The sequence below is a fragment of the Schistocerca serialis genome, chromosome 7 (assembly GCF_023864345.2).
Source record: "Schistocerca serialis cubense isolate TAMUIC-IGC-003099 chromosome 7, iqSchSeri2.2, whole genome shotgun sequence".
Taxonomy (NCBI): domain Eukaryota; kingdom Metazoa; phylum Arthropoda; class Insecta; order Orthoptera; family Acrididae; genus Schistocerca; species Schistocerca serialis.
Window position 1 is genome coordinate 431,834,418 of NC_064644.1, and position 24,802 is coordinate 431,859,219.

General features: G+C 40.4%; 1 non-coding gene across 1 annotated transcript; it reads right to left on the reverse strand.

Annotated features, from left to right (window-relative positions):
- Positions 1–12,371: 12,371 nt before the first annotated feature.
- Trnat-ugu (transfer RNA threonine (anticodon UGU)) lies at positions 12,372–12,446 on the reverse strand. Its single transcript has one exon. It is a non-coding gene; the product is annotated as a tRNA-Thr (tRNA).
- Between the last annotated feature and the right edge of the window lie 12,356 nt (positions 12,447–24,802).

The window sequence follows — 24,802 nt, forward strand, 5'->3', positions numbered from 1 at the left end:
AATCAGACTAAAAGGAGTGAAAACTGTCTCTTAGGAAGGCGTCAAACGAATTTTTGTCTGATTAAAAAATAATGGTTCAAGTGGCTCGAAGCACTATGGGACTTAACATCTGAGGTATCAGTCCCATAGCCTTAGAACTACCTAAACCTAACTAACCTACAAACATCACACACAGCCATGCCTGAGGCACGATTCGAACCTGCAACCGTAGCAGCAGCATGGTTCTGAAAGGAAGTGCCTAGAGTCTGATTTTTTGAACTGATATATTTTGCGTTTATTTTTGATGGATTTGAATGTTACAGTATTTAGTCTTGCCGTAGCTACCTTGTGGTCACTAATCCCTGTATTGTATCCATCATGATACTCCATATTTGCTTCTGATCTTGATAGTTTATCAGAATCACAACTTGATAACAGTTCAAAAGTTATGCACACAGCTGTTCATTATGCACACAACAGCAGTAAATTTTGCCAAGAGTTTCACCTTTCGTCTTCATAGTCACCTTATCAGTATCATACAGTAGTCCTCATGTACCAACAAGAAGCCCAAATTTTTCATTTATTTTTTACAATGGGAAGACTCTTCCATTCTGGAGACTGTCCATCATTCGTTTCACTCATTTGTTGCCCAGCCATCAGTCGTGAGTCTCTGGACTTCCCACCAACCACTGACATTGTCTGTTATGCCTAGCAATGTCGAGAAGCCATTCCTCTGATAGGCGTGATCCTTCCAGCAGTGCCCAGGCCAGTAACTCTTTATTAAACTTATCATGTAGAACTTTCAGTTCAAGTGTAGAGTGGTGAAAGTTCACAGAAGGATCCTGGAGTCCTTTTTGTACTCTAAGTGGGTGAGAAATTTGTCCATGAATCCCAGCAGAATCAGGAAATGGTAGCTCAACATGAAGCTGCACAGCTGACTTGCATCCAATCTTGTCTCACTATTCACTTGGTTATCCTCTGTCATACTCCGGAGAGCTAGATATGAGTTTTCAAGAAACTATCTGATGGAATGCACAGCTTCTCTTGTCACTGTGTATGCGGTCTTAGATCGTAATTTAAGAACCATGGGCACAACTTTTCTTTTCTTTAAGTGCCTGCAGTGCAGTGTCAAGCAAGAATATAAAATGTAGAGCGCTTGAATATTTGGAAACAATGGCGACAACAAAACGTTTTTGTTGGCTGAATGCACATACAGTACTTTCATAAAGTCGTTAGCATAGTTCACAGAGAGAGGTGGATATTTTTTTATCCTAAATCTGTTGCCTAACTCTTTTGACCATCCACGACAGTAGTCTTGTCATAGCACTGTGACTGCGATCCTGAATATCCATTCTGCCATTTTCCAATTGGCATAAGACGCTTCTCAAGTTTTTCAGCGTCTTTTGGCTTATTTCGATGAAACCAAGGAAGTACTCATGAATATCTGTAGTCTTAACTTCAAAATCCTGATCTTCATATCTGACAACTTGTGTTATACGCTCACAATATTCTTATCAGGAGTGTTTAGCTTTATGGATCTTGCTTAGTAGACTGTTGAACAGCAGTTCCTATTTGAAAAAGTGGGAGAGTGTTGGACATGGTACTCGGATGATTTTCCAAACGATGAGGTGTTCTTTCATCGCAGAATGGAAATTGGCAATCAGATACAATAGATCAAGAAGGGCCGGCCGCGGTGGTCTAGCGGTTCTAGGCGCGCAGTCCGGAACCGCGCGACTGCTACGGTCGCAGGTTCGAATCCTGCCTCGGGCATGGATGTGTGTGATGTCCTTAGGTTAGTTAGGTTTAAGTAGTTCTAAGTTCTTGGGGACTGATGACCACAGTAGTTAAGTCCCATAGTGCTCAGAGCCATTTTTGAGATCAAGAAGGTTTCCTGCATTGGAGATGTCATTGTCTCCTCTTAGTGACTCTCCTCTGTGTAATTGCAAGTTCTCTGTCAGTCAGCTTTTTCTTTTTTTTAACAGATTTCTCTCAAATACCTTGATTGTGTAAATCATTCATGATCATTTCGCGCGACGGCCAATTTTTTCAAGTGCTTTTCTTTGCATAAATCACTCTGTAACCTCCCTATAATTTTCAGTACATTAGAAATTGACAGTGATTAAATGTATCTAATTATCAGATAAGACAGTTCCAAAGTAAAGAAGCCAAAAGAATGTAGAAAAGTGTACAACTAACTGTTGCTATGACCAAGAATATGTTGCCCTAATAAGGGTCTGACTCAGTTATGTGTAATTACAAAAACTGATTTTGATCATGTTCTGATAACTTACGGGAATGCAGCTGGTTGACATCGTCAACAACTGCCGATATTTTCACGGGTGCACACCTTATAATTTTCAAGGCAAAAGTGCAGCAAATAAGCACTGTGCAAGTGAATTTAAAACCTTGGTTTGCAGGACAATTCCATAAAGATAACACACACACACACCCGCGCGCTGTAAACACTGGCACCACTACACAACCAAAGATGACTACTCCAGGAGTTATCGATAGTGAAAATTACTAAACAATGGGTGAGTTGGCATGAAATCTGTCTCTCTGTATTTTTAACAAGGGAGACAGCAGGATTCCGTACAGACTTTAAGCAAAAACCTCCATCTCTGTTTACAAGGTTACTTGCTAATTCATTCTCAACTGCTTCCTCAATATCACTATCTCAGTAGCTGAAAGTGCATACCACGGGTGCACACCTTAGAATTTTCAAGGCAAAGGTGCAGCAAGTAAGCACTGTGCAAGTGAATTTAAAACCTCGGTTTGCAGGGCAATTCCATAAAGATAACACACACGCACACACACACGCTGTAAACACTAGCAACACTACACAACCAAAGATGTCTACTCCAGGAGTTATCGATAGTGAAAATTACTAAACAATGGGTGAGTTGGCATGAACTCTGTCTCTCTGTATTTTTAACAAGGGAGACAGCAGGATTCCATACAGACTTTAAGCAAAAACCTCCATCTCTATTTACAAGGTTACTTGCAAATTTATTCTCAACTGCTTCCTCAATATCACTATCCCAATAGCTGAGAGTGCATACCAGAACCTCCATGTTATTAATTCCATAAGATGCCCAGTGCCAAGACAATGTTCTGCAGTAGCCAATTTGCTTGGCTCTTGCAAGCATGAGTGACTCTTATGCCGAGGGACGCTAATCTTAGCTGTAGGTCGGAAAACACATTTCACATCACATTTCTGCAAAATACGAACGATTTGTTGGAGATGCTCCCTGAGTGAGATAGAAAGGCCATAGGTCTTGGTGCCAACTCGGTATTATCGTCATTCACCTGGTGTACGATTGAGCGACAGTGCAATGCATGTATGACCTGTCATTCGCTTTATCCATTCTGATGGAAGGAAACCTCAAGATAGGTTAATTCAGGCGACAAACTCTCAGTATTTGAAATGATTTGGAGCCTGTGAACAAAGGTACGAAGTACCTCTTCATACTGAGTCACGTGGCGAACACTGTAGGTTGTAGTCAGTGTGAGTACGTTTCCAATGAACAGTATGTTCCTAAGTACCATCAACCTTCCTACGACCAAGACATCTAGGAAAGGAAGGCAGCCATCCTACATTATGAAACGAATATGGACTATATCGCAGATGGTGATAAACGTATATTTGGGTGGACTGATACAAGTGTTCTAAAAAGTCGTTCGAATTATCACTGCCATGAGGCCAAACAAAAAAAGTGATGTCTGAAAAACACACACTTTTCAAAGCCGCTGACTCCAACGACGTTCCTCAATATCTTCCACAAACAAAGTTGCAATAATGGGTGAAATGAGCTTCCCATTGCAAATCCATATGTGTGCTCATATTACTGGTCCTTGAATAGAAAGTATGTGGGAGTTAACACAAACATAATCTCAGTTTAAAATGGCTCTGAGCACTATGGGACTCAACTGCTGAGGTCATTAGTCCCCTAGAACTTAGAACTAGTTAAACCTAACTAACCTAAGGACATCACAAACATCCATGCCCGAGGCAGGATTCGAACCTGCGACCGTAGCGGTCTTGCGGTTCCAGACTGCAGCGCCTTTAACCGCACGGCCACTTCGGCCGGCTAATCTCAGTTTATTGTAACAAATCAGACAGAGGAACACAAGTGAAATGAGAGGCTTCATCGGAACTTACTAGAATATCAGAGTCATTGAAATGGATTCCCTCTAATCGATATAAGAAATCCGCCGAATTCTTTATGTAATTCCCACACTGACCAACTAGTGGACTCAACAGATTAGCAAGGTATTTTGCTACACAGTATGTCAGAGTACCAATGTTACTGAGAACTGAAGAAGAGGAACCCCTTCTTTGTGGATTTTCAGGAAGTCATACTTGGCGAGTGACTGCGTGTGAGATCGCTCTCCAAGTTTTTATATATTTTTAGGTTTCAGATACATATTTTAACGTTTTTTGTGATAATATTTACTATATAAGTGACTTATTAGTGGTTTCTTCATTCACCTCTGCCTTTCTTGTGTTGTGATCTGATATTTGTGAGTGTTTTGTATCGAGCAACGTAACATCTTACCTGTGTTTACATTCCCCGTTGACCAGTTGCAGCTGTAGCGGCGCATCGAAAGCTAAGTACTAATTAATTGTTTGTGTATAGTGGTTTATTTAGGAACTTTTGCAGTCTTCAACCGGAGTTTTTTGTGTTTTCTGGTGAAATAATTTCAGAAGAACATTTTGGGAACTGTTTTCAGCTTCGTTACTGTGTCATTAGACGTTTGATTCTCTTTCTGTATTAGTCTTTTGTTACATTCACATTTGTTGTTTATTAATACTGTTAATAATAGTAGTTACTTCCCGTGTAGAGTAAGTTTGTGATTACTGTAGTCAGGTCTTTAACATCTTCTTATTGTAGTAGCGGAACTTAGAAAAAGTAAAATTTTACCATGAGTGAGAAGTGTGGGCTTTGCCGTAGGTTCGTGAGTAGTGGATTGCGGTGTGAGACTTGTTCGAAGTCTTTTCACTGGGGGGAATGCAGTGGGGAAGCCAGTGGGCATTCTGATGAGATCCTCTCCTGGAACTGCAGGTTATGTAGCAAGAGTAAGTTGATAGAGGAGCAGGAGCGTAAGATCTGTGCCCTTCAGGTGCAGTTGAAAAACGCACAGGAGGAGCTAGATAGGATGAGGAGGGAGAAGGGGGTTGGGGAATGGGAGCTGGCTGTTGGCAAGAGATCTGCTAGGAGAAGAAGATTTTCAGATAGTTTCACTATTGGTGTTTACAATAGATATGACCAACTGTCAGAGTCTAGTGGAGAGGGATCTCCAGTAGCTGTAGATGTAGGAAGTATGCAGCAGACCTCAGTAGTTACGGTGGCTATAACAGTTGCAAAGTCGAAGAGGAAAAAGAAGGAGCTGCTGTTAGGTAGTTCTCATGGCAGAGGTGTAGGCCAGCAGTTGCAGAAAGTGCTGGGGAGTGAGTACCAGGTCACCAGCATTGTGAAGCCTAATGCAGGATTAGCTCAGGTGACTGTTAACATAGGGGGGTTATGTAGGGATTTTACTAAAGAGGACCAGGTAGCGATAGTGGGTGGGGCTGGTAATAGTATTGATAGGGATGGGGAGTATGACATAGATGGTGACCTGGAAAAGATAGCCACTCGGACTGGCAACACAAATGTGCATTTCGTGGAACTGTTTCAGCGTCACGATCGGCCTCATCTTAATACAGCCGTCAGGCGTAATAACATGAGACTTTGGGGGTGCGTTGATGACAGAAAGCATGGGTCACATTTCGGTGGTGTCGGTGGAGTTTGTCAGCAGGACGGGTTTCACTAGACATGTCCTGCACCTCAACAGGTATGGGAAGGGGAGGTTGGCAAAGCTTATAGGTGACAGCGTAGGTGGGGTTGGTGGGATCACTCATGGAAAAATTCCTGCAGTAGAGGGTGTTAGAGCTGCACCTTTTTTAGATTGAAGTCAGCTGATAGGTATTCCTGCTTAAGGGAAGTCTCTCTAACAAAGGAACCACTTTTGACAAAGCTCAGGTATCCGAGTAATGAGGGAATTGGTATATTTCATGAAAATATACAGGATATTAGAGGTAAAGTTAGTGAACTGCTTATAGATGTTGACTCTGAAATTATTGGTATATCTGAACACTTCTTAAATAAGGAAATAATTCAGAGGCTTCCTTTACCAGGATACAGGTTGGCTGGCAGATTTTCTAGGAGCTCTTTGTGGTGTGGGGGAGTAGCCATGTATGTGAAAAACGGCATCCCATTTGAGTCAATTGATGTTTCAAAGTACTGCACTGAAAAGGTGTTTGAATGTTGTGCAGCTGTGGTTAAATTTAACAGAGCTAAACTTCTAACTGTTGTTATTTATAGATCCCCAGACTCCGATTTCACAACATTTTTTCTAAAGCTAGAGGAGGTTCTTGGTTCACTTTATAGGAAATACAAAAAGTTAGTTATATGTGGTGACTTCAATATTAATTGTATAAGTGATTGTGCAAGGAAGAGGATGCTGGTAGACTTCTTTAATTCATATAATCTTATGCAAACTGTATTCTTTCCAACGAGAGTGCAAGGGAACAGTAGAACAACCATAGACAACATTTTTGTTCATTCCTCATTACTAGAAGGGCATTCTGTTAGCAAAAATGTGAATGGCCTTTCAGATCATGATGCACAAATTTTAACTCTAAAAGATTTTTGTGCTGCAACACGTGTTAAATATAGTCATCAGCTGTTTAGGAAAGGTGCTCCAGTTGCTGTAGAGACCTTTGTAAACCTTATCAAGGAACAAGAGTGGCAAGATGATTATAGTGCTAATACAGTAGATGATAAATATAATGCTTTTCTCAAGACTTTTTTCGTGCTCTTTGAAAGTTGCTTTCCGTTAGAACGTTCAAAACAGCGTACTAGCACAAACAGGCAGCCTGGGTGGCTGACTAGAGGGATAAGAATATCTTGTAGAACAAAGTGGCAATTATATCAAAACGTTAGAAACAGTCAAAATCTAAATGCAGCAGCACATTACAAACAGTATTGTAAGGAGCTTAAAAATGTTATTAGGAAGGCAAAAAGTATGTGGTATGCAGATAGAATAGCTAAGTCTCAGGATAAAATTAAAACCATATGGTCAGTCGTAAAGGAAGTGGCTGGTCTGCAGAGACAGGTCGAGGATATAGAATCAGTGCGTAGTGGGAATGTCCGTGTTACTGATAAGTCGCATATATGTACAGTATTTAATAATCACTTTCTGAATATAGCAGGTGAACTAAATAGAAACCTAGTCCCAACAGGGACACTTAGAAAAAAGTGTCCCGAGACTGTTACCTGAAATGCTCCTCCATGATATTGACAAGAGGGAGATTGAGTTAATAATTAAATCACTAAAGACCAAGAACTCTCATGGATATGACGGGGTATCTAGCAGAATACTGAAGTATTGTTCTATTTATGTTAGCCCAGTACTTAGCCATATCTGTAACTTTTCCTTTAGGAGTGGTCGGTTTCCTGACCGATTAAAGTACTCGGTTGTGAAGCCACTTTATAAAAAGGGAGACAGGGATAATGTTGACAATTATAGACCTATTTCTATGCCATCGGTGTTTGCTAAAGTTATCGAGAAGGTTGTATATACAAGGTTACTGGAGCATTTAAATTCACATAATTTGCTGTCAAATGTTCAGTTTGGTTTTAGAAATGGTTTAACAACTGAAAATGCTATATTCTCTTTTCTCTGTGAGGTTGCGAACGCTAGGTGTTTTCTTTGATTTAACGAAGGCTTTTGACTGTGTTGACCACAAAATATTACTGCAGAAGTTGGACCATTATGGAGTAAGGGGAGTAGCTTACAATTGGTTCGCCTCTTACTTTAAGAACAGAAAGCAGAAGGTAATTCTCCGCAATATTGAGAGTGGTAGTGATGTTCAGTCCCAATGGGGCACTGTTAAGTGGGGCATTCCCCAAGGGTCGGTGCTGGGGCCACTGCTGTTTCTTATTTATATAAATGATATGCCTTCTAGTATTACAGGTAATTCAAAAATATTTCTGTTTGCTGATGACAGCAGCTTGATAGTGAAGTTCATGAAATAAGTTCGTGGCTTGTGGAAAATAATTTGATGCTACATCACAGTAAGACTCAGTTTTTACAGTTTCTGACTCACAATTCAACAAGAACCGATATTTTGATCAGACAGAATGGGCATATTATAAGCGAGACGGAACAGTTCAAGTTCCTAGGCGTTTGGATAGATAGTAAGCTGTTGTGGAAAGCCCATGTCCAGGATCTTGTTCAGAAACTAAATACTGCTTTATTTACCATTAGAACAGCATCTGAAATAAGTGACACTTCAACACGAAAAGTAGTCTACTTCGTATATTTTCATACGCTTATGTCGTAAGGTATTATTTTTTGGGGTATTTCTTCTGATTCAAAAAGGGTATTTTTGGCTCAAAAACGGGCTGTTCGAGCTATATGTGGTGTAAGTTCGAGAACCTCTTGTCGACCCCTGTTCAATAGTCTGGGAATTCTGACATTGCCCTCACAGTATATATTTTCTTTAATGTCGTTTGTTGTTAGCAATATTAGCCTATTCCCAAGAGTTAGCAGCTTTCACTCAGTTAATACTATGCAGAAATCCAATCTGCTGTGGAATGCACTTCCTTGACTCTTGTACTGAAAGGAGTGCAGTATTCTGCTGCATCCATTTTCAATAAGCTACCACAAGAATTCAAAAATCTTAGCAGTAGCCCAAACTCTTTTAAGTCCAAACTAAAGAGTTTACACATGGCTCACGCCTTCTATTCTGTCGAGGAGCTCCTGGAAGAGCTAAGAAATTAAGCAAATTCCAGTATTACATTGTTGATTTTCTTTATTTAAACTTACGACTTGTCACCTGAATATGTTTCTTTTTTTATTTCATTTTATCTGTTTCTAATATCATGTTATAATTTCATGTATTGACTCGTCCCATGACCATGGAGACTTCTCCTTAATGTGGTCCCACGGAACAATAAATAAATAAATAACCTAAGGGGAACAGGACAATAAGTATCAAGACTCTTGATAGTCTACTGCAACAAGAAGGTATACTAACAGCCTCCCAAGAAAAGTGTTGAACTGACAAACCTGTTTGGATAAGTGTTGACGTCCACTCAATTTTTATTCAATGAGCTGTACTATGAGCAGACAGATGGACTTGCAATGGGAAGCCCAAAGTAAGCTATTATTGCGAATTTTTTATGGAAGACTTCGAGAGACATACCTGGGAGTCCTGCATGTTTTTTTTTCATGTTTGTTGACGATACTTTTGTTGTTTGGCCTCATGGCAGCGAGAATTCGAACGACTTTTTAGAACACCTGAATTCAATCTACCCAAAGATTCGTTTCATAATGGTGGAAAAGAAAGGCTGAATTCCCTTCCTTGATTTGTTGGTTAGGAGGAAAGTTGATGGTATGTTGGGACATGCTGTTTATAGGAAGCCTAATCTCACTGACTTCTATCTACTGGCTGATAGCTGTCAGCATGTGGCTCAGTGTGAAGGGGTACTTCGTACCCTGGTTCACAGGGCTTATGTCATTTGAGACACTGAGGGTTTGTCAGCTGGTTTAACTCATCTTGATGTCACCTTCCATCAGAATAGATGAAGTGATTGACAGACCAGACCTGTGTTGCAATGTCGACCAACCACACACCTGATTAGTGATGAAACCACCGAGTTGGCGCCAAGATCTAAGGCCTTTGTGCTTTGGAGCATCTCCATGAAATATGTTTACCGAGTTCCATCTAAGATTAGGGTCCTTTTAGGTTCTGTTAAGGATGATCTTGGTTTGCGTAAATGCCAACAGCCTTGCCGCAGGGGTAACACTGGTTCCCATCATATCACTGAAGTTAAGCTCTGTTGGGTTTGGCTAGCACTTGGATGGATCACTGTCTAAGTCTGCCAAGTGGCGCTGAGAAGTGGGACACACTCAGCCCTTGTGAGGCCAATTTAGGAGCTACTTGATTGAGAAGTAATGGCACTGATCACGAAAACTGGCAATGGCCAGGGGAGAGATTAGCTGACTACATGCCCCTCTGTATCCACATCCAGTGACTCCTAACGGTTGTGGATGACACTGCGACCAGTCATTGGGCTTTCAAGGTACTTTTGGATGTTGTTTGTTTGGTTTGTATAAGGCAAATGCCTATTGTATTCCTTACAGTTATGGTATGTGATATAATAGTTGGACTGTCAGGATGTGGAGGGCCGGTGTACTGAGCATAACAATCACAAATGCTTATGACATCCAAGCAGAGATGCTATTGCAGAACACGGTCATGACACCGATCATCCTATGGAATATAAAAATATTGAGGTTCTGGCAGGCACCACCAGCTATAGAGATAGTGTTACTAAAGGAACAGTTGAGATTAAATTAGCGAGTAACCATGCAAATAAGGATGGAAGTTTTTGCTTAAATTCTGCGTGGAATCCTGCTGCCTGCCTTGTCAAATAAATATGGGGACAGAGTTTATGCCAAATTACCTATTGTTTAATAATTTCCACTATCGCTAATTTCTGGCATCATTCATATTTGCCTGTGTAGTGGTGCTAGTGTTTGCAGTGGTTTTGTGTGTGTGTGTGTGTGTGTGTGTGTGTGTGTGTGTGTGTGTGTGTGTGTGTGTGTGTGTTATCTTTCCGGAACTGCTCTGGAAACTGAGATTTTAAATTCACTTGCACAGCTCTTATTTTCTGCACTTTTGCCATGAAAATGACAGGGATGCATCTGTAGAAATATCAATGGTTCTCGATTATGTCACCTGGCTGCATTCTCATAAGTTATCCAAACATTGTACATCCTGGGGGAAATTCAGGTCTCACATGATTTTTAGTAGTTAACTGAATTTATTTCTAGTTATGAAACTACACTTCAGTGGTAAGCTATTTATTAAGTGATGTAACATGGTTACCAGTCCTAAAGTGGACAATAGTTTTAATACTGATTATGTTAGTTTGAATTTGAACTTAAGTAATAATTAATTATATATACATGCGCTATAAAGGTCATTACACACATAGGACTTTGATTGAATATGCATGCTATCACAGAATTTAGATGTTCAGTTATTATTACATTCAACAGGTTAGAATTAATTAAAAACAAAAGATAATTAACTTATCATCTCTCATGAAACAGTAATGACTAAGCAGTGTGACCTTAAAATAATGTTCAACGACCCTTATCTTAACAAATCAGAATTTACTTCTGGAGAGTCAAAACACTCTGGCTATAGTTCTCCTGTACCAGAAATTATTGGAAAAAAATGTGGAACGGGACAATAAGTTCCATTTCATCACTCTCAGATATCTTTGAAGAAAATGGACTCAGGGGTGTCTTTCCAATGGAACGACAGTCCAAGACATTTTTCAGTTGGTGCCACGAGGAGGAGACCCTAATGTCCATGCTACACCAATCCGTTATTGATTTTTTTGTTATGTTTGAGAAGGTTCAAGATATGTCATTTGAAATAGTTAACTTGCAAGACCATTGACACAGAGGCCATTGCCACAAATATTCATAAAATCACAAAAATTGTGTAAATGAAATCACCTTAATAAATCACACTTAGATCCACCACAGGTTGGAACTCATGTAAGCATATTCATAATATTACAAAAAATTCTATAAATGAAATCAACTTAATCAATTAAAGTACTTATATCCAATGCAGGTTGGTACTCATTAAGTAAATATTAAATTATCCCATGACATAATAATCAAATACTGATAACAAGGGTGACTGTTAGTGTATCTCAACAGTACACTATACATTCTATACAAGGAATTGAAAAAACACTCAGCCTATAATAGCTACAAAATATTTTCTGATATGTCCATTACCTATTCATCAATTGTGCAAAACATTGGAAAATAAGTAAACATTCAATATAATTAGTAATACTAAACACCAGGCCTTCAATAGCTCCATAAAACTTTTACTGTTATGAATATTCTCTAGTCACCAATCAGAAACTCTGATAAAGAAATGACTTATTTGAAACAGATCCTACTTGACACTATTTACTCAGAATGGGACTCTCAAAAATTAATCTTTGATTAACTCCAAATCTCAAATCAAACTAGAAGAAAATTATATAGTAACACATTAGGTAGGTCGCAAATTTCATAGAGGAGCAACTTTGTATTTTGACACATTAAATTTTACCTAATTTGTTCTTCACCAACTATCAATCAAGTTATGTATGTCTAACTATATATATGATGGTAGTATCTGTTCCCGAAAGAACAGTTACCGTGGATGACCATGCAGCTTTGCTAGAAATAAAATGATAATTAAATAGACACCCTAGCTGCAAGCAGGCGTTGATACACTTCATTGGGGACATGTTGAAAATGTGTGCCCCGACCGGGACTCGAACCCGGGATCTCCCGCTTACATGGCAGACGCTCTATCCATCTGAGCCACCGCAGGCACAGAGGATAGTGTGTCTGCAGGGACTTACCCATGCACGCTCCCCGTGAGATCCACATTCCCAACATGTCCACAACACTACATTCGTAGTGCACCTAATAGATGTTTGCCCATACATGTCTCATGAAACCAATGTAATGACCTACCTTTATCTAGTTAACTCACAGAGTGGGACTCTTTTCAAATGTTATGATCAGATATCACTTGACTACGTTATTCCAGAATGGGACTCTCAATAATTAATCTTTGATTAACTCTAAATCTCAAATCAAACTAGAACAAAATTATATATTAGCACATTAGATAGGTCGCAAATTTCATTGAAGAGCAACTTTGTATTCTGACACATTAAATTTTATCTAATTTGTTCTTCACCAATTAGCAATCAAGTTATGTATGTCTCATGAAACCAATGTAATGACCTACCTTTATCTAGTTAACTCACAGAGTGGGACTCTTTTTAAACGTTATGATCAGATAACACTTGACTACGTTATGTCCAGAATGGGACTCTCAATAATTAATCTTTGATTAACTCTAAATCTCAAATCAAACTAGAACAAAATTATATAGCAGCACATTATGTAGGTCGCAAATTTCATAGAGGAGCAGCTTTGTATTTTGACACATTAAATTTTAACTAATTTGTTCTTCACCAACTAGCAATCAAGTTATGTATGTCTAACTATATATATGATGGTAGTATCTGTTCCCAAAAGAACAGTTACCGTGGATGACCATGCAGCTTTGCTAGAAATAAAATGATAATTAAACAGACACCCTAGCTGCAAGCAGGCGTTGATACACTTCATTGGGGACATGTTGAAAATGTGTGCCCCGACCGGGACTCGAACCCGGGATCTCCCTCTTACATGGCAGACGCTCTATCCATCTGAGCCACCGCGGGCACAGAGGATAGTGCGTCTGCAGGGACTTACCCTTGCACGCTCCCCGTGAGATCCACATTCCCAACATGTCCACAACACTACGTTCGTAGTGCACCTAATAGATGTTTGCCCATACATGTCTCATGAAACCAATGTAATGACCTACCTTTATCTAGTTAACTCACAGAGTGGGACTCTTTTGAAACGTTATGATCAGATAACACTTGACTACGTTATTCCAGAATGGGACTCTCAATAATTAATCTTTGATTAACTCTAAATCTCAAATCAAACTAGAACAAAATTATATAGTAGCACATTAGGTAGGTCGCAAATTTCATTGAAGAGCAACTTTGTATTCTGACACATTAAATTTTATCTAATTTGTTCTTCACCAATTAGCAATCAAGTTATGTATGTCTCATGAAACCAATGTAATGACCTACCTTTATCTAGTTAACTCACAGAGTGGGACTCCTTTTAAACGTTATGATCAGATAACACTTGACTACGTTATGTCCAGAATGGGACTCTCAATAATTAATCTTTGATTAACTCTAAATCTCAAATCAAACTAGAACAAAATTATATAGCAGCACATTATGTAGGTCGCAAATTTCATAGAAGAGCAACTTTGTATTTTGACACATTTAATTTTATCTAATTTGTTCTTCACCAACTAGCAATCAAGTTATGTATGTCTCATGAAACCAATGTAATGACCTACCTTTGTCTAGTTAACTCACAGAGTGGGACTCTTTTTAAACGTTATGATCAGATAACATTTGACTACGTTATATCCACTATTTTCAGACTCAGGGCCTCTTGTTAATCCACAAATGTAGGTCTGGTCAGACAGGAATGAGGGAAACACCGTCGATCTACTTTCTGATTGAGATATTAGACAACAGTTTGCCTTGAGCCAGCAAACTTTTAATCATCTCACTGCCCCATTTTCAGGCTGATCAATGACAGAAAACAATTCACCTAAGAAAGGAAATAAATAAAATGACTAACCTAAGACAAACATTTCATATCCTCCACATATTTAACTAAGTCATAAAGATAACATTCCATCAGAATTTCTAAAATCATTGGGGGAAGTGGCAACAAAACGACTATTCACGTTGGTGTGTAGAATATATGAGTCTGGCGATATACCATCTGACTTTCGGAAAAGCATCATCCACACAATTCCGAAGACGGCAAGAGCTGACAAGTGCGAGAATTATCGCACTATCAGCTTAACAGCTCATGCATCGAAGCTGCTTACAAGAATAATATACAGAAGAATGGAAAAGAAAATTGAGAATGCGCTAGGTGGCGATCAGTTTGGCTTTAGGAAAAGTAAAGGGACGAGAGAGGCAATTCTGACGTTACAGCTAATAATGGAAGCGAGGCTAAAGAAAAATCAAGGCACTTTCATAGGATTTGTCGACCTGGAAAAAGCGTTCGACAATATAAAATGGTGCAAGCTGTTCGAGATTCTGAAAAAAGTAGGGGTAAACTATGGGGAGAGACGGGTCATATACAATATGTACAACAACCAAGAGGGAATAATAAGAGTGGATGGTCAAGAACGAAGTGCTCATATTAAGAAGGGTGTAAGACAAGCCTGTGGCCTTTCGCCCATACTCTTCAATCTGTACATCGAGGGAGCAATGATGGAAATAAAAGTAAGGTTCAGGAGTGGAATTAAAATACAAGGTGAAAGGATATCAATGATACGATTCGCTGATGACATTGCTATCCTGAGTGAAAGTGAAGAAGAATTAAATGATCTGCTGAACGGAATGAACAGTCTAATGAGTACACAGTATGGTCTGAGGGTAAATAGGAGAAAGATGAAGGTAATGAGAAGTAGTAGAAATGAGAACAGCGAGAAACATAACATCAGGATTGATGGTCACAAAGTCAATGAAGTTAAGGAATTCTGCTACGTAGGCAGTAAAATAACCAATGACGGACGGAGCAAGGAGGACATCAAAAGCAGACTCGCTATGGCAAAAAAGGCATTTCTGCCCAAGAGAAGTCTACTAATATCAAATACTGGCCTTAATTTGAGGAAGAAATTTCTGAGGATGTACGTCTGGAGTCCAGCATTGTATGGTAGTGAAACATGGACTGTGGGAAAATCGGAAGAGAAGAGAATCGAAGCATTTGAGATGTGGTGCTATAGATGAATGTTGAAAATTAGGTGGACTGATAAGGTAAGGAATGAGGAAGTTCTACGCAGAATCCGAGAGCAAAGGAATATGTGGAAAACACTAATAAGGAGAAGGGACAGGATGATAGGACATCTGCTAAGACATGAGGGAATGACTTCCATGATACTAGAGGGAGCTGTAGAGGGCAAAAACTGTAGAGGAAGACAGAGATTGGAATACGTCAAGCAAATAATTGAGGACGTAGGTTGCAAGTGCTACTCTGAGATGAAAAGGTTAGCACAGGAAAGGAATTCGTGGCGGGCCGCATCAAACCAGTTGGTAGACTGATGACCAAAAAAAAAACAGGATATTAATATTAGAATATCTAGACGAAAGTCCCCATGAACATTTTCAAAGGACCAGCCCTCACACTAGTTCAGTTATTGTTTGGCATGTCATACGTTTGAGTAGTCTCATGGCACTATGAAGTCACACACACACACCATCTAGGGTAATCGTTGGGGAGGGATTTCTTCAAAAGGAACTTGGAGGTAGCCTATTGCACTCTGTCGACTGTCTAGCTCAATTGTCTCCTTTAATTTATTGTTCCATAGACAATTACTTTCTGCAAAACTATGGTAGCAAACTAGTTGTCCATTTGCAGTCAACACACTACCATAAACCAGTTGCCCTTTTGTATTAGCCTTAGAGCAACTCAACGAGTGGAATGGGCTGGACTAATGGTACATCAGCTCCAGTGATCCAAATAAAACCATAAGTTGAACAACTGCACTGCACGTACGCGTCCTTAAGTTGTCGACCTATTTTACTGTCCTCTGTCTACTTCTGAATTCTTTAAACAGGAATTTGCCTTGGCTCACGGGCATAAGTTCTGTGATGAACAGTTTTTTTTGTCTGGCACAGCTGTCTGTGCCTACCCTTCACTGTCATGGATTATCAAAACGTAAGTTCATCATGAATACACATACATTTTACTCAAATATCGGTTTATTTAACTGTCCCCTCTTTCTAAATTCAAAGTCCACTGTCTTTGCCTTGAAAGTTCTACAGCACGTTCTCCCTATACTCCATGTTCATGCATCCAACAAGGGTTACTAATGAGGCTAGCAGCCCTTAGTAGTTTGTACTTTATCCCTTGACTTTAGCAAAAGTGAAAGTGTTAACCGTCACCAACTAACATTTTCAGTAGTGCTAATAGCCACTGCCAATGTCGCCGCCTCCTGTATCCTGGTGGAGTGACATTGGTATCTTCATCCGACAAGATGTCTTGTAGTGATAACAACAAGGGTCTCCTTTGTAGTGGAAAGAGTTTAGTCACTCTCACCGGCCGTGACATTGCCATAGGTAGCGGCACTGCATGCCGTAACTTGGGGCCGTGCATCAGCACGAGACACCTAGGCCACTGTCGCCCTTCAGCCGCCGCCACTGTCGCTTGGAGGGAGGGGGAGGATAGCACCAGACCCAGCATGCAGCTCACATCCACGGGATCAGCTGTTTGACAAGGATGGGTCGTCCCATGTCCTTACCATCCAGAGCTGACCAGTTGCCCTTTGCTGCTTGCCGTCACCTTGCAACATCAAAATGAAACAGTTGTTACTTCCTTAAACTTTGGTGGTCGTCAGTTACTCTTAGGAGTCCTCAATTACTCTTGTTTGTACCAAGTACGATTTTCACTTAACCTGCTGTATGTCGAAATTTAATTATCTATGAATTTCGCTAGAACTTTACAATTAATGATGAATGGTTATTAACAAAAACTCAACAATCCTAAATTGCTACGTATTGTACATTCACGTACAAACATAGGCCTCTAAAATGTCTATTCTCATCTGTTAGGCACTTTACACTTAAAACAAGGTCTTTTGATTTCTGAATAATGACAGAATAAAGAAAATAGTCTCTAGAAGTCTTTACAATATTTGGTGACGTCCTACAATAACTATCCTATTTCTTATTTTAAAAGGTATTCGATTGCCCATAAATGAACAAATTGTGGAATCAATTAGGATAGATATCTTGGGTTGTGAGAATTGGTACGCAGTTCACTACACCACCACCACTATCTACATCTCCATGTCCAACTTTCTGCATGCTTGCTATCTCATATTGTCTGGGTCTAATTTACATACTTATCATTATCCATTTTTCCCGAGGGCATGCAGCTTTACTGTATGATTACATGATGATGGCGTCCTCTTGGGTAAAATATTCCGGAGGTAAAATAGTCCCCCATTCGGATCTCCGGGCGGGGACTACTCAAGAGGATGTCGTTATCAGGAGAAAGAAAACTGGCGTTCTACGGATCGGAGCGTGGAATGTCAGATCCCTTAATCGGGCAGGTAGGTTAGAAAATTTAAAAAGGGAAATGGATAGGTTGAAGTTAGATATAGTGGGAATTAGTGAAGTTCGGTGGCAGGAGGAACAAGACTTCTGGTCAGGTGACTACAGGGTTATAAACACAAACTCAAATAGGGGTAATGCAGGAGTAGGTTTAATCATGAATAGGAAAATAGGAATGCGAGTAAGCTACTACAAACAGCATAGTGAACGCATTATTGTGGCCAAGATAGATACGAAGCCCACACCTACTGCAGTAGTACAAGTTTATATGCCAACTAGCTCTGCAGATGACGAAGAAATTGAAGAAATGTATGATGAAATAAAAGAAATTATTCAGATTGTGAAGGGAGACGAAAATTTAATAGTCATGGGTGACTGGAATTCGAGTGTAGGAAAAGGGAGAGAAGGAAACATAGTAGGTGAATATGGATTGGGGGACAGAAATGAGAGAGGAAGCCGCCTGGTAGAATTTTGCTCAGAGCACAACATAATCATAACTAACACTTGGTTTAAGAATCATGAAAGAAGGTTGTATACATGGAAGAACCCTGGAGATACTAAAAGGTATCAGATAGATTATATAATGGTAAGACAGAGATTTAGGAACCAGGTTTTAAATTGTAAGACATTTCCAGGGGCAGATGTGGACTCTGACCACAATCTATTGGTCATGAACTGTAGATTAAAACTGAAGAAACTGCAAAAAGGTGGGAATTTAAGGAGATGGGACCTGGATAAACTGAAAGAACCAGAGATTGTACAGAGATTCAGGGAGAGCATAAGGGAGCAATTGACAGGAATGGGGGATATAAATACAGTAGAAGAAGAATGGGTAGCTTTGAGGGATGAAGTAGTGAAGGCAGCAGAGGATCAAGTAGGTAAAAAGACGAGGGCTAGTAGAAATCCTTGGGTAGCAGAAGAAATATTGAATTTAATTGATGAAAGGAGAAAATATAAAAATGCAGTAAGTGAAACAGGCAAAAAGGAATACAAACGTCTCAAAAATGAGATCGACAGGAAGTGCAAAATGGCTAAGCAGGGATGGCTAGAGGACAAATGTAAGGATGTAGAGGCCTATCTCACTAGGGTTAAGATAGATACCGCCTACAGGAAAATTAAAGAGACCTTTGGAGATAAGAGAACGACTTGTATGAATATCAAGAGCTCAGATGGAAACCCAGTTCTAAGCAAAGAAGGGAAAGCAGAAAGGTGGAAGGAGTATATAGAGGGTCTATACAAGGGCGATGTACTTGAGGACAATATTATGGAAATGGAAGAGTATGTAGATGAAGATGAAATGGGAGATATGATACTGCGTGAAGAGTTTGACAGAGCACTGAAAGACCTGAGTCGAAACAAGGCCCCCGGAGTAGACAATATTCCATTGGAACTACTGACGGCCGTGGGAGAGCCAGTCCTGACAAAACTCTACCATCTGGTGAGCAAGATGTATGAAACAGGCGAAATACCCTCAGACTTCAAGAAGAATATAATAATTCCAATCCCAAAGAAAGCAGGTGTTGACAGATGTGAAAATTACCGAACTATCAGCTTAATAAGTCACAGCTGCAAAATACTAACACGAATTCTTTACAGACGAATGGAAAAACTAGTAGAAGCCAACCTCGGGGAAGATCAGTTTGGATTCCGTAGAAACACTGGAACACGTGAGGCAATGCTGACCTTACGACTTATCTTAGAAGAAAGATTAAGGAAAGGCAAACCTACGTTTCTAGCATTTGTAGACTTAGAGAAAGCTTTTGACAATGTTGACTGGAATACTCTCTTTCAAATTCTAAAGGTGGCAGGGGTAAAATACAGGGAGCGAAAGGTTATTTACAATTTGTACAGAAACCAGATGGCAGCTATAAGAGTCGAAGGACATGAAAGGGAAGCAGTGGTTGGGAAGGGAGTAAGACAGGGTTGTAGCCTCTCCCCGATGTTGTTCAATCTGTATATTGAGCATGCAGTAAAGGAAACAAAAGAAAAATTCGGAGTAGGTATTAAAATTCATGGAGAAGAAATAAAAACCTTGAGGTTCGCCGATGACATTGTAATTCTGTTAGAGACAGGAAAGGACTTGGAAGAGCAGTTGAATGGAATGGACAGTGTCTTGAAAGGAGGATATAAGATGAACATCAACAAAAGCAAAACAAGGATAATGGAATGTAGTCTAATTAAATCGGGTGATGCTGAGGGAATTAGATTAGGAAATGAGGCACTTAAAGTAGTAAAGGAGTTTTGCTATTTGGGGAGCAAAATAACTGATGATGGTCGAAGTAGAGAGGATATAAAATGTAGGCTGGCAATGGCAAGGAAAGCGTTTCTGAAGAAGAGAAATTTGTTAACATCCAGTATTGATTTAAGTGTCAGGAAGTCATTTCTGAAAGTATTCGTATGGAGTGTAGCCATGTATGGAAGTGAAACATGGATGATAAATAATTTGAACAAGAAGAGAATAGAAGCTTTCGAAATGTGGTGCTACAGAAGAATGATGAAGATTAGATGGGTAGATCACATAACTAATGAGGAAATATTGAATAGGATTGGGGAGAAGAGAAGTTTGTGGCACAACTTGACCAGAAGATGGGATCGGTTGGTAGGACATGTTCTGAGGCATCAAGGGATCACCAATTTAGTATTGGAGGGCAGCGTGGAGGGTAAAAATCGTAGAGGGAGACCAAGAGATGAATACACTAAACAGATTCAGAAGGATGTAGGTTGCAGTAGGAACTGGGAGATGAAAAAGCTTGCACAGGATAGAGTAGCATGGAGAGCTGCATCAAACCAGTCTCAGGACTGAAGACCACAACAACAACAACATCATTATCCAAAACATTTACAAATCCAATATGGTCTTATTATTACCCTTTCTTGTTATCTACTTCCAAAACAGGTTAAATGTCTCATTACTGGACTTATACCACACACGAGAATCAAAACAGGTGACGTATCTGCTCATCCATGAGGGTGTGACCAGGAAACACACCATCAAATGACAAGTAGACAATTACACAGTTCAAGGAAAATATATAAAACCAAAACTAATTGGAACGATACCACTTGGAGTTCTTAATACTTGGATCACCTTCTTACATAATCCAAATCGGACATTTTTTCTTCGTTGTCTCTAGTTTAGTTCGTTAAGGAAACCACTATGGCGTTGCTCACTTAAAATCTCATAGAAACATGATACTTCCACTTTAGTTATTAGACCAGTTCTTGTTATTCTCGTCCTCTTTAGTGCCTTTTATTCCCTGTGAACAAAAAAAATCAAGCACAGATACCGCACATCACATACATCTAGTATAAAACAAGGGGTCCAATTTACATCTTCTTATTCTACAAGTACCATCTTTCATTAAATAAATGTTATTCATGACTATAACCAGTACCCCCTTCTGTTACCTCCATGGGCTTCCTCTTTAGTTAGTTCTGCCTTCATTCCTGTGGATGGTTTACCTTCAGGATCCTTAAATTGCCTCCGTTTGATTTTCCTCGCTATGGTCTGTCATGTACTCTATAAAGAGTTCAGCTCTCCCTTGGGGTCTCTCAAAGTCACCGCTGCCTAAGTCAGTAGCACTTTGTAACACTGTGTCTGCACACCACTATAACACAAATACAACAACTCGCAAAATTCGGTGCCTTTAGCAACCGACAACTGGTCCCGTCGCTCCTTCGGCGCGAACCATTACTACACATAAGCGCATCTACGGCGCGTTTCCCCATCATTGTACATTCCGAAAGGTTTACCTTTCCTAGAGTAATTTCTTCTTGTTTCCCTTGCAAGTGATCATCGCTCCTCCAAAGCAAATCACGACCATAACGTACGAATATCTTCCTTCGACACTCGTTTTTACGATTCATACCTAATAGATGACCAGGCAAAGACAGTAAAGAGTACCAAATCTCTTACACATTGTGTTGTATACTACTATTTTTATACAAAGCTAATCAATTCCCCTGTTTACAAAAGATGACACTTTTGCATCTAATTCTTACTTCATCCATTTCTTGGTATCAGTTACGTGATATAAACCCCTAGATCTACGAGACCTGATTGCTTCTGTTTCAAATGCGTTCTGATAAGCGACATGCCTAACCCGAAAGGGTCCAGAATAGACATCGAAAAATGTGCTGCTAATGAACTGGTGTCTTTTGGACAAACTATGAGTTTTAACGAGAACTTTGTCTCCTACTTCAAAGGTTATTTGTCTTTTACGTCTCCTACTTGGTGCTTTCTATTTGAAATTACATATGGGCCCAGCCAAATCTGGAAAAACGGTTTGGTACCTTCCATGAATCCCACTTAGTTGTTCCCCTATCTTTGTCGATCGCAAATGCCGCGTTTTCTCGCGTATTACCTCCTCTACTGTTTTCTCGCTATCCCGATCTCTTTCCTCTGTACCTAGCACGCATAAGCACACTTCGGCATCATCATACTCGCAGATCACGCGTACACCAAGGGAAGCACATCCCACTCCTTCTTCTACGTGTCCCTCATCGAAAACAACACTTATTCTTGTTTAGTGATCGCGCAACTGGACGCACATACCATCAAAATCTAGAACGGCCTTATAATGTCTTAGAAAGTCCAGGCCAAGCACTGCCTCAACCGCTAGTGATGGCACTATCAGGAACACAGCAGTAAGGTTGCGCGACTGACAACTAAAATTAATGTACACCTGCTGCTTCATCTCTACGCTTTTATTCACTATGGCACCACGCACTCTTGTTTTCTGTAACGGAAACGCCGGCCACTTACTCTTCACACTGCACCATGCAAACACATCTTCCCTAATCACCGATGCTTCGCTTCCTGAGTCAAGTAGAAAGGGAATTGTAATTTCGTTAATTGTTATGCTGACTGTGGGGCATTTGACTGAGTTTACTACTGCTGTTTTCTCTAGTAACACGTCCCGGATGTCTTCGTGTTCTAGGCACATTGCGTTGACATCGTAAGTTCGATTATTCTGCATCGCAGATGTACTCGCTCCTGTCACTGCTATTCACGCGTCCCTACTTTCCTTAACATTGTTGCCTCGGGAATTATCGTGTGGCTCCACTGACCTCCCGTCCGTTGTGTGCAACACATTGCCATTATCGTGCCGGGGCCGATTTTCCCTAAAGAGTCTCCAACCTCTATCAATGCACCGTGGGCTCCAAGGTCCAGGCCCACGCCTGTCATTACCACGAACACGATTGTTATTGCGACCAAACTATGTTCTCCAATTCTGGATGCGCCTTTGCCCGTTATTCCCCTCATGATTACCTTCGAACGTAACTGCGTTTTGCTGCTCAATTACATTTCTTTCAGTGCCTAATTCTTGCAGCAGATTCTGAAAACCACTAACGTCAACCATACCTCTTCCCGCAATTGTAATATCTTTGCACAATTTATTCGGAAGTTTAGTCAGATAAATTCCGTTAAGTTCCTTGGGATCACGTGGTGCATCGAGAAACTGATTACTTTTCACAAGTTCTTTGTAAAATTACACGGGGTGCGTGTGTTTACTTTCAGCATAGTTTTCTTGCATTAAGATGAATAACTTTACCCATTCTTGCATGCTCCGTGGCCAGAACTCGTCGAGGAAAGCCTTTTTGAATTCCTCGTACATTCGACAGTCTTGAAGCATTTTTTGCATTTGGGTTGCCGCTTCACCCCTCAGGTGACTGCACGCAAATTTTATTCTGAGCACATCTCCCCATGAGCGAGGTAACGAGTGCTAAAACTGGTTTAACCACATCGAGGGCGCTATGTCGTGATTTGGGTCTGGAAAAAGAGAGTAAGATTGTACAGAGACGAAGTGTCTCATGCATTCTTCCTCGTCAATATCGTAATTCGTACTACGGTTCACCGTGAGTACAGGTGGCGCCGAATTTCCACAACTTCAGTTAGACCACATAGATAATATTGTGGGGAACGCGAGCCAAAGGTTGCGTTTCATTGGCAGGACGCTTAGTAATGCAAGAAGTCCTCTAAAGGGACAGCTTACACTACACTATACCTACACTCATTCGTTCTCTGTTAGAGGTCTCTTTGGTTGCGTCATTTGCCCGTTTTTCTGGAGGGATAACATAGTTCTGTTAGAGGTCTCTTCGGTTTTGCCCGTTATTCTGGCGGGATAATATAGTTCTGTTAGAGGTCTCTTCGGTTGCATCCATTGCCCATTTATTTAGGAATACAGAGTCTCTCTTCGAAGCCACGGCATACCTCGTCCTCTCCACGCCTGCGCTTACCGCTGGTGCTTTCCGCTCCTCTAGCCGTGTTACTAATAGTAGCACTGCTCTCTGCATTTTCGTTTTCCCGCAGCTTGTTATGTAAGTCAGCTAACAGGTCCCGACTGCGTTTGTTCATGTCTGCCTGCACGTTTCTAAATTGCAGCAGTGACTGCACTTCTTCGAATTCCGCAATTGCGACTGGTTGTGTCCTGTCTGAGTCTGCCTCATTCGTTAGCGTGATCTTTTCTACGGCACTCGTTATGGCGCCCACCTGATTGATTACTTTCTCAATCTCATCTTCTTGCGCCGTAATCTTCGCACCCTGAGCCGCCACTTGTTCGCTGACACTAGCAACAGTCTCTCCTTGTTCCTTGTAGACGTCTACTAGGACTTCCTTATTTGCGACTCTGAAGGAATGATGATTTCTCGCGAGGACAGTTCGTTTTCTAAAACTATTACACGATTTTCAAGCCTGCCGGTAGCAACACTGACTTCGGTTTGCACAGACTTTATCTCCTTTAACATGGAGTCAGCTAGTGCCTGATTTCCAGCAGCTGCTGTTTCCATTCTGGTTTCTAACGCATCTAGGCGTTCCTTGTGGTTCCCTAGCTTGCATTCTTGTTCGTCAAATCGACTGTTCATTGCACCTACTTGCTCTGCCAATTTCCGTGTGAGGTCATTTCGCAAAAATCTCAAGTTATCACTTAATGTTTTATTTGACTCATTCAATTTATTATTTA